Source organism: Dama dama, unplaced genomic scaffold, assembly GCF_033118175.1.
Source record: "Dama dama isolate Ldn47 unplaced genomic scaffold, ASM3311817v1 ptg000123l, whole genome shotgun sequence".
Classification (NCBI taxonomy): domain Eukaryota; kingdom Metazoa; phylum Chordata; class Mammalia; order Artiodactyla; family Cervidae; genus Dama; species Dama dama.
In genome coordinates this window covers 38,509-51,344 of record NW_026870932.1, presented here as the reverse complement: position 1 = coordinate 51,344, position 12,836 = coordinate 38,509, and positions in this window count along the sequence as shown.

Sequence of the window (12,836 nt, the reverse complement as noted above, 5' to 3'; positions counted from 1 at the left end):
AAGCTCTCATCTCGAGTTGATTTGGGGTCCACGGAGCCTTTCGTCTTGCTACAGTGACCTCAGGATCCCTCTAGACTTGAGACAGTGATCTTGGGTTTTCTCTGGAGAGCCATCAAGGAAATCAAGGCTCCTGTCACGTTTGATGTGGAACACGGAATTGTTATGCCCGCAGTGGAGGGGAATCGGGCCTCATCTCACGGCGAGGGGGAAGTCTCATGGTTTTTCTCGAGTTGCCGCCGGAACCTGGGGTATATTCTCGAGTTACGATGGGGAGGGCCCTTCCAGACACGTGTTTGTTCAGGGACATCAGGACTCCTGCCTAGGTGCGAGTGACACCTCGGGATTCTCCTCGAGTCTCGGCATGGCAATTGGGACGCGTCTCCACGTGAGGCTGGAGACCCAGGGTCCCTTTCCACATGCCACAGGGATCCTGGGAATCCTATCCATTCAAGAGGAGTCAGGCATCGTCTCCTTTGGAAGCATTGATCTCCGCGGACCTCTCGAGTTTTCAAAGGATGTGAGGCCTCCGGTCGCGATGAGGCGGAGAACTAGGTCTTTCTCTGTAGTCTCCACAGGGGATTCAAACATCCCTTCGTCTTGGGAGATGCAAGACGAGCCTGCATTCAATTCACTGCAGGGATGTCCGGCCTTACTTTGAGTCAGAGCATCTCAGTGTCCATTCCACTTGAGGCCACAAACTCAGGGTCCCTCTCACATACCTGTAGCTGAGAGAAGCCTCCTCTTGAGGTGCTTGTGGATAGTTGGTATTCCTCTTGAGTCGAAGGCAGGGACTAAGCTGTCATCTCAAGTTGATTTGGGGTCCACGGAGCCCTTTCCTGTTGCTACAGTGACCTCAGGATCCCTCTAGAATTGAGACAGTGTTCTTGGGTTTTCTCTGGAGTGTCATCAAGGAAATCAAGGCTCCTTTCACGTTCGATGTGGAACACGGAATTGCTCTGCACTCAGTGCAGGGGAATTGGACCTCATCTCGCGGCGAGGGGGAAGTCTCATGGTTTTTCTCAGATTGCGGCCGGAACCTTGGTTATATTCTCGAGTTACTACGGGGAGGGCCCTTCCAGACACGTGTTTGTTCAGCGACGTCAGGACTCCTGCCTAGGTGCGAGCGACACCTCCGGATTCTCCTCGAATCTTGGCATGGCAATTGGGACGCGTCTCCACGTGAGGCGGGAGACCCAGAGTCCATTTCCACGTGCCACAGGGATCCTGGGACTCCTATCCATTTTCAAGAGGACTCAGGCCTCGTCTCCTTTGGAAGCATTGATCTCCGCAGACCTCTCGAGTTTTCAAAGGATGTGAGGCCTCCGGTCGCGATGAGGCAGAGAACTAGGGCTTTCTCTGTGGTCTCCACAGGGGATTCAAACATCCCTTCGTCTTCGGAGATGCAAGACGAGCCTGCATTCAATTCACTGCAGGGATATCCGGCCTTACTTCGAGTCAGAGCATCTCTGTGTCCATTCCACTTGAGGCCACAAACTCAGGGTCCCTCTCACATACCTGTAGCTGAGAGAAGCCTCCTCTTGAGGTGCTTGTGGAAAGTTGGTATTCCTCTTGAGCCGAAGCCAGGGACCAAGCTCTCATCTCGAGTTGTTTGGGGTCCATGGAGCCCTTTCGTGTTGCTACAGTGACCTCAGGATCCCTCTAGACTTGAGACAGTGATCTTGGGTTTTCTCTGGAGTGCCATCAAGGAAATCAAGGCTCCTTTCACGTTGATGTGGAACACGGAATTGCTCTGCACGCAGTGCAGGGGAATCGGGCCTCATCTCGCGGCGAGGGGGAAGTCTCATCGTTTTTCTCGAGTTGCCGCCGGAACCTGGGGTATATTCTCGAGTTACGACGGGGAGGGTCCTTCCAGACCCGTGTTTGTTCGGCGACGTCAGGACTCCTGCCTAGGTGCGAGGGACACCTCGGGATTCTCCTCGAGTCTTGGCATGGCAAGTGGGACGCGTCTGCACGTGAGGCGGGAGACCCAGGGTCCCTTTCCACGTGCCACAGGGATCCTGGGACTCCTATCCATTTTCAAGAGGACTCAGGCATCGTATTCCTTTGGAAGCATTGATCTCCGCAGACCTCTCGAGTTTTCAAAGGATGTGAGGCATCCGTTGGCTATGAGGCGGAGAACTAGGTCTTTCTCTGTGGTCTCCTCAGGGATTTCAGACATCCCTTCGTCTTGGGAGATGCAAGACGAGCCTGCATTCAATTCACTGCACGGATATCCGGCCTTACTTCGAATCAGAGCATCTCTGTGTCCATTCCACTTGAGGCCACAAACTCAGGGTCCCTCTCACATACCTGTAGCTGAGAGAAGCCTCCTCTTGAGGTGCTTGTGGAAAGTTGGTATTCTTCTTCAGTCGAAGGCAGGGACTAAGCTGTCATCTCGAGTTGATTTGGGTTCCACAGAGCCCTTTCCTGTTGCTACAGTAACCTCAGGATCCCTCTAGACTTGAGACAGTGATCTTGGGTTTTCTCTGGAGTGCCATCAAGGAAATCAAGGCTCCTTTCACGTTTGATGTGGAACACGGAATTGCTCTGCACGCAGTGCAAGGGATTCGGGCCTCATCTCGCGGCGAGGGGGAAGTCTCATGGTTTTTCTCGAGTTGCGGCCGGAACCTGGGGTATATTCTCGAGTTACGACGCGGAGGGCCCTTCCACACACGTGTTTGTTCAGCGACGTCAGGACTCCTGCCAGGTGCGAGGGACACCTCGGGATTCTCCTCGAGTCTTGGCACGGAAATTGGGACGCGTCTCCACGTGAGGCGGGAGACCCAGGGTCCCTTACCACGTGCCACAGGGATCCTGGGACTCCTATCCATTTTCAAGAGGAGTCAGGCATCGTCTCTTTGGAAGCATTGATCTCCGTGGACCACTCGAGTTTTCAAAGGATGTGAGGCCCCTGGTCGCGATGAGGGGGAGGACTAGGTCTTTCTCTGTGGTCTCCACAGGGGATTCAAACATCCCTTCGTCTTGGGAGATGCAAGACGAGCCTGCATTCAATTCACTGCAGGGATATCCGGCCTTACGTCGAGTCAGAGCATCTCGGTGTCCATTCCACTTGAGGCCACAAACTCAGGGTCCCTCTCACATACCTGTAGCTGAGAGAAGCCTCCTCTTGAGGTGCTTGTGGAAAGTTGGTATTCCTCTTGAGTCGAAGCCAGGGTCTAAGCTCTCATCTCGAGTTAATTTGGGGTCCACGGAGCCTTTCGTCTTGCTACAGTGACCTCAGGATCCCTCTAGACTTGAGCCAGTGATCTTGGGTTTTCTCTGGAGTGCCATCAAGGAAATCCAGGCTTCTTTCACGTTTGATGTGGAACACGGAATTGCTCTGCATGCAGTGCAGGGGAATCGGTCCTTATCTCGTGGCGAGGGGGAAGTCTCATGGTTTTTCTCGAGTTGCGTCCGGAACCTGGGGTATATTCTTGAGTTACGACGGGGAGGGCCCTTCCAGACCCGTGTTTCTTCATCGACGTCAGGACGCCTGCCTAGGTGCGAGGGACACCTCGGGATTCTCCTCGAGTCTTGGCATGGCAATTGGGACGCGTCTCCATGTGAAGCAGGAGACCCAGGGACCCTTTCCTCGTGCCACAGGGTTCCTGAGACTCCTATCCATTTTCAAGAGGAGTCAGGCATCGTCTCCTTTGGAAGCATTGATCTCCGCAGACCTCTCGAGTTTTCAAAGGATGTGAGGCATCCGGTGGCTATGAGGCGGAGAACTAGGTCTTTCTCTGTGGTCTCCTCAGGGATTTTAGACATCCCTTCGTCTTGGGAGATGCAAGACGAGCCTGCATTCAATTCACTGCAGGGATATCCAGCCTTACTTCGAGTCAGAGCATCTCGGTGGCCATTCCACTTGAGGCCACAAACTAAGGGTCCCTCTCACATACCTGTAGCTGAGAGAAGCCTCCTCTTGAGGTGCTTGTGGAAAGTTGGTATTCCTCTTGAGTCGAAGCCAGGGACTAAGCTCTCATCTCGAGTTGATTTGGGGTCCACGGAGCCTTTCGTGTTGCTCCAGTGACCTCAGGATCCCTCTAGACTTGAGACAGTGATCTTGGGTTGTCTCTGGAGTGCCATCAAGGAAATCAAGGCTCCTTTCACGTTTGATGTGGAACACGGAATTGCTCTGCACACAGTGCAGGGTAATTGGGCCTCATCTCGCGGCGAGGGTGAAGTTTCATGGTTTTTCTCGAGTTGCGGCCGGAACCTGGGGTATATTTTCGAGTTACGACGGGGAGGGCCCTTCCAGACACGTGTTTGTTCAACGACGTCAGGACGCCTGCCTAGGTGCGAAGGACACTTCGGGATTCTCTTCGAGTCTTGACATGGCAATTGGGACGCATCTCCACGTGAGGCGGAAGACCCAGTGTCCCTTTCCACATGCCACAGGGATCCTGGGACTCCTATCCATTTTCAAGAGGAGTCAGGCATCGTCTCCTTTGGAAGCATTGATCTCCGCGGACCTCACGAGTTTTCAAAGGATGTGAGGCCTCCGGTCGCGATGAGGCGGAGAACTAGGTCTTTCTCTGTGGTCTCCACAGGGGATTCAGACATCCCTTCGTCTTGGGAGATGCAAGACGAGCCTGCATTGAATTCACTGCAGGGATATCCGGCCTTACTTCGAATCAGAGCATCTCGGTGTCCATTCCACTTGAGGCCACAAACTCAGGGTCCCTCTCACATACCTGTAGCTGAGAGAAGCCTCCTCTTGAGGTGCTTGTGGATAGTTGGTATTCCTCTTGAGTCGAAGCCAGGGACTAAGCTGTCATCTCGAGTTGATTTGGGGTCCACGGAGCCCTTTAGTGTTGCTACAGTGACCTCAGTATCCCTCTAGACTTGAGACAGTGATCTTCGGTTTTCTCTGGAGTGCCATCAAGGAAATCAAGGCTCCTTTCACGTTTGATGTGGAACACGGAATTGCTCTGCACGCAGTGCAGGGGCATCGGGCCTCATCTCGCGGCGAGGGGGAAGTCTCATGTTTTTTCTCGAGTTGCGACTGGAACCTGGGGTATATTCTCGAGTTACGACGGGGAGGGCCCTTCCAGACCCGTGTTTGTTCAGCGACGTCAGGACTCCTGCCTAGGTGTGAGGGACACCTCGGGATTCTCCTCGAGTCTTGGCATGGCAATTGGGACGCGTCTCCACGTGAGGCGGGAGACCCAGGGACCCTTTCCACGTGCCACAGGGATCCTGGGACTCCTATCCATTTTCAAGAGGAGTCAGGCATCGTCTCCTTTGGAAGCATTGATCTCCGCGGACCTTTCGAGTTTTCAAAGGATGTGAGGCCTCCGGTCGCGATGAGGCGGAAAACTAGGTCTTTCTCTGTGGTCTCCACAGGGCATTCAGACATCCCTTCTTCTTCGGAGATGCAAGACGAGCATGCATTGAATTCACTGCAGGGATATCCGGCCTTACTTCGAGTCAGAGCATCTCGGTGTCCATTCCACTTGAGGCCACAAACTCAGGGTCCCTCTCTCATATCTGTAGCTGAGAGAAGCCTCCTCTTGAGGTGCTTGTGGAAAGTTTGTATTCTTCTTCAGTCGAAGCCACGGACTAAGCTCTATCTCGAGTTGATTTGGGGTCCATGGAGCCCTTTAGTGTTGCTACAGTGACCTCAGTATCCCTCTAGACTTGAGACAGTGATCTTCGGTTTTCTCTGGAGTGCCATCAAGGAAATCAAGGCTCCTTTCACGTTTGATGTGGAACACGGAATTGCTCTGCACGCAGTGCAGGGGCATCGGGCCTCATCTCGCGGCGAGGGGGAAGTCTCATGGTTTTTCTCGAGTTGCGACTGGAACCTGGGGTATATTCTCGAGTTACGACGGGGAGGGCCCTTCCAGACCCGTGTTTGTTCAGCGACGTCAGGAAGCCTGCCTAGGTGCGAGGGACACCTCGGGATTCTCCTCGAGTCTTGGCATGGCAACTGGGACGCGTCTCCACGTGAGGCGGGAGACCCAGGGTCCCTTACCACATGCCATAAGGATCCTGGGACTCCTATCCATTTTCAAGAGGAGTCAGGCATCGTCTCCTTTGGAAGCATTGATCTCCGCGGACCTCTTGAGTTTTCAATAGATGTGAGGCCTCCGGTCGCAATGAGGCGGAGAACTAGGTCTTTCTCTGTGGTCTCCACAGGGCATTCAGACATCCCTTCGTCTTGGGAGATGCAAGACGAGCCTGCATTCAATTCACTGCAGGGATATCCGGCCTTACGTCGAGTCAGAGCATCTCGGTGGCCATTCCACTTGAGGCCACAAACTCAGGGTCCCTCTCCCATACCTGTAGCTGAGAGAAGCCTCCTCTTGAGGTGCTTGTGGTAAGTTGGTATTCCTCTGGATTCGAAGCCAGGGACGAAACTCTCATCTCGAGTTACGACGTGATTCACACGTGATTCCTACGTGACGCACACGTGATTCACACTTGATTCCCCCGAGACGCACACATGATTCTCACGTGATTCCCACGTGATGCACACGTGATTCATTCGTGATTCAAACGTGATGAACACATGATTCCCAAATGAGGCACACGTGATTCCCACGTGATGCACACGTGACTGACACGTGATTCCCACGTGATGCACACGTATTCTCACGGGATTCACACGTGATTCCAACGTGATTCCCACATGACGTACACGTGATTCCCACGTGATGCACACGTGACTGACACGTGATTCCTACGTAATGCACACGTGATTTACATGTGACGCTCACGTGATTCACACGTGATTCCCACTTGACTCCCACGTGACGCACAGGTGTTTCGCAAATGATTCCCGCATGACGCACACGTGATTCACACGTGATTCCCGTGTGACACGCACGTGATTCAGACGTGATTCCCACGTGTAGCACACGTGTTTCAAACGTCATTTTCACGTGATGCTCACGTGACTCACACGTGTTTCACACGTGATTCTCTCGTGATCCACACGTGATTCACAAGTGATGCACACGTGACTCACAGGTATTTCACACGTGATTCCCACGTGATGCACACGTGACTCACACGTGTTTCACACGTGATTCCCACGTGATGCACACGTGATTCACACGTGATTCTCATGTGACTCCCACGTGACGCACACGTGAGTCCCACGAGATGCACACGTGATGCCCTGTGACTCCCAAGTGACGCACAGTTATTTCACACGTGATTCCCAAGTAATGCACACGTGACTCACACGTGTTTCACACCTGATTCCCACCTGTCGCACACGTGATTCACACGTGATTCCCCCAAGCGCACACGTGATTCCCACGTGATTATCCGGTGACGCACACGTGATTTACACGTGAGTCCGCCGTGACGCCTTCGTTTTTCACACGTGATTCACACGTGACGCACACGTGATTCACACGTGATTCCCCCGTGACGCACACGTGATTCACACGCGATTCGCACGTGACGCACACGTGATTCACCCGTGATTCCCTCGTAACGCACACGTGATTCACTTGTGATTCCCCCCGTGACGCACACGTGATTCCCCCATGACGCACACGTGATTCCCACGTGATTCCCCCGTGACACACACGTGATTCACACGTGATTCCCCTGTGATGCACACGTGATTCCCACGTGACGCACACCTGATTCCCACATAATGCACTCGTGACTGACACGTGATTTCCAAGTGACGCACACGTGTTTCACACCTGATTCCCACGTGAAGCACACGTGATTCATACGTGATGCACTCGTGACTCCCACGTGACGCACACGTGATTCACACGTGATTTCCATGTGATGCACACGTGATTCACACGTGACTTCCACGTATTGCACACGTGACTCACAGGTGAATCCCACGTGAGTCACACGTGACTGACACGATATTCCCACGTGACGCGCACGTGTTTCACACGTGATACCCACGTGACACACACGTGATTCACAAGTTTTTCCCACGTGATCCCTGCAATACCCACACGTGATTCCCACGTGACGCACACGTAATTAAGACGTGATACACACGTGATGCGCACGTGATTCCCACGTGATTTCCACTTGACGCACACGTGACTTACACGTGATTCCCACGTGACGTACACGTGATTCCATACTAATTTCCCCATGAACCACACATGATTCACAAGTGATTCCCACGTGATGCACACGTGTTTCATACATGATACCCACGTGACACACACGTGATTCACACGTTTTTCCAAAAGATCCCTGCATGACGCACACGTGATTCCCACGTGACGCACACGTGATTCACACGTGATACACATGTGACGCGCACGTGATTCCCACGTGATTTCCACGTGACGCACACGTGATTTACCTGTGATTCCCACGTGACGTACACGTGATTCCATACTGATTCCCACGTGATTCCCCCGTCACGCAAACGTGATTGACACGTGATTCCCACGTGATTCCCACATGATGCACACGTGATTCGCACGCGATTATCCCGTGACGCACACGTGATTCCCCCGTGACACACACGTGATTCACACGTGATTCCCCTGTGACGCACACGTGATTAACTCGTAATTCCCTGGTGATGCACACGTGATTCCTCGTGATTCCCCCGTGACGCACAAATGATTCACACGTGATTCCCCCGTGCTGCACACGTGATTCCCACGTGATTCCCCCGTGACGCACAAATGATTCACACGTGATTCCCCCGTGCTGCACACGTGATTCCCACGTGATTCACACGTGACGCACACGTGATTCACACATGATTTCCATGTATTGCACACGTGACTCACACGTGAATCCCAGGTGAGGCAGACGTGACAAACACGTTATTTCCAAGTGACGCAGACGTGATTCACACGTGATTCCCACGTGATGCGCACGTGTTTCACTCGTTATACCCACGTGACAAACACATGATTCACACGTTTTTCCCACGTGATCCCTGCATGACGCACAAGTGATTCCCACGTGATGCACACGTGATACACACGTGACACGCACGTTATTTCCATGACGCACACTTGATTCCCATGTGATTCCCACGTGACGCACACGTGATTCACACGTGATTTCCACGTGATGCACACGTGACTCACACGTGATTCACACATGATTCCCACGTGACACACAGGTGATTCCCATGTTATTCCCACGTGATTCCCACATGACGCACACGTGTTTCACACGTGATTTCAACGTGATGCACACCTGACTCACACGTGATTCCCACGTGATGCACACATAATTCACAGGTGATTCCCAACTGACTTCCACGTGACACACAGGTGATTCTCAAGTGATTCCTGCATGACGCACACGTGATTCCCACGTGACGCACACGTGACTGACAAATGATTCCCACGTGATACACAAGTGATTCCCACGGGATGCACACGTGATTCCCACGGGATGCACACGTCATTTCCACGTTATTCCCACATGAGGCACACGTGATTCCCACGTGATGCACACGTTATTCCCACGTGATGCAAACGTGACTGACACGTGATTCCCACGTGACGCACACGTGATTCGTAAATGATTCCCACATGACGCACACGTGATTCGCACGTGACGCACACGTGATTTACACGTGATTACCATGTGATTAAGACCTGATTCACACGTGACACACACGTGTTTCACACGTGATTTCCCCGTCACGCACACGTGAATGACACGTGATTCCAACGTGATGCACACTTGACTCACACGTGTTTCACACGTGATTCCCACGGGATGTACACGTGATTCCCACGGGATTCCCACATGAGGCACACGTGATTCCCACGTGATGCACACGTGACTGACACGTGATTACCACCTGATGCACACGTGATTCGCAAGTGACGGACACGTGATTCACACGTGACGCACACGTGTTTCACACGTGATTCCCAGGTGACACACACGTGATTCCCACGTGATGCACACGTGACTGACACGTGATTACCACGTGATGCACACGTGATCCGCAAGTGACGGACACGTGATTCACACGTGACGCACACGTGTTTCACACGTGATTCCCAGGTGACACACAGGTGAATGACACGTGATTCACACGTGATTCCCACGAGACTCCCACGTGAGGCACACGTGATTTCCACGTGATGCACAAGTGACTCACACGTGTTTCACACGTGATTCCCACGTGACGCGCACGTGATTCACACATGATTTAAACGTGATTCCCACGTGACGTACACGTGATTCCATACTGATTCCCCCATGACGTACACGTGATTCCCATGTGGTGCACACGTGAGTCACACATGATTCCCACGTGATGCACACGTGTTTCACACATGATTTCCACGTGATGCACACGTGACACACACGTGATTCCCACGTGATGCACAAGTGAATCACACGTGTTTCACACGTGATTCACACGTGATTTCCACGTGACACACACGTGATTCCCATGTTATTCCCACGTGACACTCACGTGTTTCACACGTGATTTCAACGTGATGCACATGTGATTCCCACGGGATGCACATGTGATTCCCACAGGATGCACACGTGATTCCCACGTGTTTCCCACATGAGGCACATGTGATTCCCACGTGATGCACACGTGAATCCCACAGGATGCACACGTGATTCACATGTGATGCACACGTGACTGACACGTGATTCCCACGTGATGCACATGTGATTCCCACGGGATGGACACGTGATTCCCACATGAGGCACAATGATTACCACGTGATGCACACGTGATTCCCACGTGATTCCCACGTGATGCACACGTGACACACACGAGATTCCCAAATGATTCCCGCATGACGCACACGTGTTTCACACGTGATTCCCACGTGATGCACACGTGACACACACGTGACTCCCATGTGAGGCACACGTGATTCCCATGTGATTCACCCGTGAATGACACGCGATCCCCACGTGATTCCCACATGATGCACACCTGAATGAAACCTGAATGACACGTGATTCCCACGTTTTGCACACGTGATTCACACGTGATTCCCATGTGACGTGCACTTGATTCAGACGTGATTCACACGTGACACAAACGTGTTTCACACGTGATTCGCACATGATGCACACTTGACTTACACGTGATTTCCACGTGATTCACATGTGATTTTCACGTGACACACACGTGATTCCCACGTTATTCCCACGTGACGCACACGTGATTCAGACGTGATTCACACGTGACACACACGTGATTCGCAAATGATTCCCGCATGACGCACACGTGATTCCCACGTGATTCCCATGTGATCCACACGTGACTCACACCTTTTTCACATGTGATTTCCACGTGATGCACACGTGACGCACACGTGATTCACACGTGATTCCCACGTGATGCACACGTGACTGACATGTGATTTCCTCGTGACGCACATGTGATGCACACGTGATTCCCACGGGATACACAAGTGATTCCCACATGAGGCACACGTGATTCTCACGTGATGCACACGTGACTCACACGTGTTTCACACGTGATTCCCACGTGACGCTCACGTGATTTGCATGTGATGCACACTTGATGCCCACGTGATTCCAAACTGACACACAGGTGATTCCCACGTGATGCACGCGTGACACACACGTGTTTCACACATGATTCACACGTGAAGCACACGTGTTTCACAAATGATTCACACGTGATTCCCACGTGATGCAAACGTGTTTCACACGTGATACCCATATGGCACACAAGTGATTCACAAGTTTTTCCCACGTGATTCCTGCATGACGCACACGTGATTCCCACCTGACGCACACGTGATTCACACGTGAATCCCACGTGACGCACACGTGATTCCCACGTGATGCACACGTGACTGACACGTGATTCCCACGTGATGGACACGTGATTCCCACATGAGGCACACGTGATTCCCACGTGATGCACACGTGACTGACACGTGATTCCCACGTGATGCACACGTGATTCGCAAGTGACGGACACGTGATTTCCACGTGATTCACACGTGACGCACACGTGTTTCACACGTGATACCCAGGTGACACACACGTGAATGACACGTGCTTCCCACGTGACTCCCCCCTGAGGCACACGTGATTCCCACGTGATTCACCCGTGATTGACACGTGATTCCCACGTGATTCCCACACGATGTACACGTGAATTAAACCTGAATGACACGTGATTCCCACGTGATGCACACGTGATTCCCACGTGACTCCCACGTGATGCACACGTGATTCACACGTGATTTCCACGTGACTCACAAGTGATTCCCACGTGACACACACGTGACTCCTATGTGATGCACACGTGACTTACACGTGATTTCCACGTGATGCACACGTGACTGACACATGACTCCCACGTGACCCACACGTGATTCCCACGTGATTCCCACGTGACGCACACGTGATTCCCACGTGACGCACACGTGATTTACAAGTGATTACCATGTGACGCGCATGTGATTCAGACGTGATTCACACGTGACGCACAATTGTTTCACACGTGATTTCCCCGTCACGCATACGTGGATGACACGTGATTCCAACGTGATGCACACTTGACTCACACGTGTTTCACACGTGATTCCCTCGTGATTCACACGTGATTCCCACGGGATGGACACGTGATTCGCACGTGATTCCCACATGAGACACACGTGATTCCCACGTGATGCACACGTGACTGACACGTGATTCCCACGGGATGGACACGTGATTCCCACGTGATGCACACGTCAGGCACACGTGATTCCCGCGTTATGCACTGGTTAATGACACTTGAATGACACGTGATTCCCCCGTGACGCACACGTGATTCACACGTGATTCCCAATTCAGGCACACGTCATTCCTGCGTTATGCACTGGTTAATGACACTTGAATGACACGTGATTCCCACGTGA